Below are 4,909 nucleotides of genomic sequence, written 5' to 3'. Positions count from 1 at the left end.
TAATTAAGCCGTTCACATCTGATCATTATACAAAATTGCTGTTACTATGTACTCTATTCTTCTGGTTCTGCTCACTTCATTTTGCATCAGTTCATATAAGTCTTTTCAGGTTTTTCTGAGAGTATCCTACTCATCATTTCTTTTTTTTTTTTTTTTTTCCTTTTTTTTTGACGATTTGGGGTTAAAAATTTGCCCAAGAAGGTTAGGCTAGTTTTTTTGAGTGGGTGTTAAGTGTCTGGGGCCGGAACCGAACTCAGGTCCTCCTGACTCTGGACCAGCGCTATGCTCACTGCACCACCTAGCCACCCCAACTACTCATCATTTCTTATAGCATGATAGTAGTCCATTACAATCATATATTACAACTTGTTCAGTCATTCCCCAATTGGTGGACATTCCCTCAATTTCTAATTCTTTGCCACCACCAAAAGAGCTGCTATAAATATTTTTGTACATATAGGTCCTTTTAATAAATCTCTTTGGGCTACAGAACTAGTAGTGGTATTGCTGGGTCAAAGGGTATACATAGTTTTATAGCCCTTTGGGCATAGTTCCAAATTGCTCTCTAGGATGGTTGAATCAGTTCGAAACTCCACCAACAGTGCATTAGTGTTTCAATTTCTCCACATCCCCTCCAATATTCGATTTTCTTTTCTGTCATATTAGCTAATCTGATATGTGTTGGTGGTACCTCAGAATTGTTTTAATTTGCAGTTCTCTAATTAATAGTGATTTAGACTATTTTTTTCAAATGACTATAGATAGCTTTGATTACTTTGTCTGAAAACTACCTATTCATACCCTTTGACCATTTATCAATAGGGGAATGACTGTTATTTTTACAAATTTGACTCAGTAAGATGTGACTTTTTTATGGATACAAAGATTATGGTGACATTTCATTTTACAGAAAAGGCTTTGGGATCACTTCAAATCCAAATTATTTTCATCCATCCTAGAAGGAAATGGGTATTTCTTCCTCTTTCAACATTCCAGTTGATAATAACGGCCTTGAGAAGAGATGAGCAAATGCAACTGCCACCTTTCAGTAAAGAAGAGGGGGCACTTTGGTCCAGGAACGTTGCATATACTCTCAGACAATATGTTGACTGTTTTTTGCTTAACTCTTTTCCCCGTGTATGCTGGGATAGTGCATAGGGTGGAAGGGGCAGAAGAGGGAGATAGCAGAAGTGGCCCTAATGTAAAACCAAAAGGCATTAATGAAACAAACAAAAACATGTTGGTCTGAACCAAGTTCTTCATGTTAGGCTACTGTTGATAAAAGTAAGATGATGCGCAAAACTGGTTAGCGAAGAGATATGCTTCAGAAAGAATAATTTTTCTAGGGAGAATTCAGGTATAAAGAACAGAGGCTTTATATTTAAAAATTGACATTTGATTTGATTCCCAAACTGTTGAATAAATGTTAAGTGAATGGAGCAACTGCTTTTCTGCTAATCTGGGATTATTTTAACCACTAGAGGGGGGTCCATTCACAAGAATGAAGCACAGTTCTCTGAATATCTACATAATAATTGTTAACACTTAAGCAAACGTTATCTGTAGGGGAAAGGGAATTTAGCTTCCCTAAGGTAAGACTAAGCCTGACTAATTTATTTATTTATTTAATATTTTATTTTATTTTTTTGCTTTTTGGAGGGGTAGGGGAGGGCAGTTGGGGTTAAGTGACTTGCCCAAGGTCACATGGCTAGTTTTTGTGTTAAGTGTCTGAGGTTGGATTTGAACTTAGGTCCTCCTGACTCCAGGGCCAGTGCTCTACTGATTGCTTCTCTTCTACCTCCTTTCCTGTATTATTATCCATCTTCTACCTAAGTGTGGGTGTCCCACAGGCCCCATCCTAGGCCTACTTCTCTGAAGTAGTCAAATTATTTTCACTCTAAACTCACTTTAGGTGGTCTCATCATTGAATCTTTGGTCTCAATTATCCCCAAGCAGAAGATTCTCAAATCATATGTTCTACCTTAATCTCTCCCTTAAACTCCAGCCCCTAGGGGAAGCCAGGTGGTGCAGTGAATAGAGCACCGGCCCTGGAGTCAGGAGGACCTGAGTTCAAATTAGGCTTCAGACACAATACTTACTAGCTGTGTGACTTTGGGCAAGTCACTTAACCCCAATTTCCCCTCCAAAAAGCAAAACAAAAACTCCAGGCCCATATGACCTATTGCATGCTACACATATCCACCTGGATGTCAATATCTCAAATCTATCATGCCCAAAAGGGAACTTATTATTACAAATCTCCTTTGCTTCCAAACCTATTTCTAATTGCATATACCATCCTCTTTCCAGTTACCAAAGTTCATACCATCCTTCTATCTTTTCTATTTTTCTCACTCCATATTCATTTGTCCTCCAAATCTTTTTGGGTCTACCTCCACAAAATCTCTTGCAATTGTCTTTTTTGCCTCACTCAGAGGTCTACCACCCAATTTCAGACCCTTATCACCTCTTGCTGGTATAAAGAGGGGTAATTAGATTGTCACCTTTTAAGATAAATGTCCATGATAGTGTTACCTTCATGGAGGCAAGTCTTGGGAACTTCATCTCTCTGAATTGTATGGACATGCTAGCTTTACTTCAGAGAGGATTGAGGACATCTCAAAGGCTGGGTATTCATGGAACCATTAATACTTCTTTGAAGATGTGATTAATTTTCAGTGTATTGTTATGATTTGACTGGCTCATGTTTTTGTGGTTTGGAACTACAAGAATAAAGAATCCCTTTATACTGGGCTTATTGAGGAAATAAATGGACCTGCCATAGGCAGTCAGAGCATACCAGATACCAAGAGAGTCAGCTTTGGTGCTTGAGTGGGGAAACATGCACATTAGCTAAGTCCCGAAGTCACCTTTCCCTTAGTCCCAGGGATTGCAGCCATTTAGAGGCAATGAGAGAGTTTTATAAGTAATGAAAAGACCAGATATGAAAATACGGTATTACTGTGAATCTTCAGTCAATTACTAGAAATCTTATCAATGTATTTCTAGTAAAATATCTTCTCAAGTTCAATTAAAGAACCATCAATAACAAAACTGAATGGAGTAAGTAGATAGGGTATTGGACTTGGAAACAGAAAGACCTTAGTTCAAATTCTGCTTTTGGCACTTACTAGCTGGGTGATCCTAAGTAATGCACATAACTTCTCTCTGCCTCATTTTCCTCATCTGTAAAATGAGAGGGTTTTATTCAATAACTTGTAAGGCCCCTTCCACCTTTAAATCTATGATCTTATGCTGTTATAATTTATAGCAATAGCTTCCAAACTCTATTCCTAAAACTCAAAATTGGACACAGATGGAAATTTGTGATGCTAAACTTTGCTAGTCATCTCCTTCCTCCTGCCTCCACACTCAGTAGCACCCCAGACAGGAATCTAATATAACATTGGCAGTGGCAATAGGTGTGGCAGCCTTTTTGGAATGGATGATTTGTTTATACATTTAAAGATATTATTTAGAGGCAGTATGGCTTAGGAGATAGAATGGAGCTTTAAGGTCTGCCTCTAACACTTATCTAATCACCAGCAAGTCATGCAATCTCTCTGTCCTCATTCTTTAAAATAGGAGGGAGCAATAATAATATCTAACAAAGGACTTATTGTGAGATCAAATGGGATAATGTACATAAAAGATCTTTGAATATTTTAAATAATTAATTTTTTGGAAAAAATGGTTTTGTACATGGATTATAACATTATAAACTCAAGACAACTCATGGACAAAAAGGTGACTTTTCACAACTACCACCTATTTCTGAAAAAAGTTTATATGGAAAATACTCCCTCTAAGTTTTTCCAAGATGACTATGGGCTGCTCATCTGTCTTGGAATGTCCTCAGAAGGCTCCATCAACGATTCGATGACAAGATAAAACCCCTAGAATCTGTTCACATGGCAGAGGAAAAGATGAGGGGGGGAAGCTATTCAAATTTCCTCTTCTTTCCTTGTTGCTTGTGGTCTCCTCCTTTTCTGCCTCATTGGGAACCAGCCCGGCCTCCAAATCCCCCTCGGACTCCAACGCCACTAGGCATGACCCAGTCCAGGGTTACTTAGTTTCCATCCATCTCCCTGGCCTCCGTGGCCCCTTTTGCAGCTTTGGCGACTTCCTCTGAATTGAAGTCCACAAAACTGAACCCTTTCGAAGATCCCATCTCCCTCCTTGTCTGTGACTCAACAATCTGTGAAACGAATATTTCAATGTTTCTTCCATCTTGTCTTCAGACAGGCCATTGATGAACAAGGTTTCATCAACGATTAACTTTGCACCGGCTCCTTGGGGCTGCATTAACAGCATTCTGTCCCTTCAACTCCAGCTGGATGCCTCTGCCCTCAATCTCTATGATACAAGAATTCAAGGCTTCTTTCACATCTTCCCCGGAGGCAAATTCAATGAAGGCTTACCCTTTAGATTGGCCTTTGCTGTTCTGGGGCAAGCTGATGGACATCCTCTTTTCAAAACACTGTCTACAGACTATCCTCCAAAGCACTGCAGATGACATAGTTCAGCACCAGGGTTTTGGAGTCCTATGGCTTGTTCCCGCTACAGGAATCATTCTTCCCACCTCTAGAGTTCTGTCCTTGGCTTTTCTCCCCAGTGTAGTCCAGAATGAGCGTACGGCCATCGATCTCAGCCCTGTTTCTCTTCTAAGGCCTTGACCACATCTGCTTCTGTCTTAAATTCAACATAGGCCGTTCCTTTGGGGATCCCAGCCTTGGTGCAGACCATCGGACCTCAATAGCATATTCGGATATTTCCTGACCTCCCTTGAGTTACTTTATACCACAGATTCTTGACAAAGAGCGTCCGTCCGTGCATCTTGGTCTTTTTTTTTTTTTTTTTTTCTTTTTTCTGCTTAATTTTAGAGTCAAGCACTTTGGAGTCACTGAGT

General features: G+C 39.6%; 1 pseudogene; it reads right to left on the bottom strand.

Annotated features, from left to right (window-relative positions):
* Window positions 1-3,994: 3,994 nt before the first annotated feature.
* Window positions 3,995-4,909, bottom strand: part of LOC138170295 (nucleolin-like) — a 3,736-nt pseudogene continuing 2,821 nt past the window's right edge.

Source organism: Petaurus breviceps, unplaced genomic scaffold (genome assembly GCF_028583685.1).
Source record: "Petaurus breviceps papuanus isolate PSGF00001 unplaced genomic scaffold, PetGlider_PUasm1.0 38, whole genome shotgun sequence".
Lineage (NCBI taxonomy): Eukaryota > Metazoa > Chordata > Mammalia > Diprotodontia > Petauridae > Petaurus > Petaurus breviceps.
Note: the sequence above shows the minus strand (reverse complement) of the source record. Positions and strands in the feature narration are given on the sequence as shown.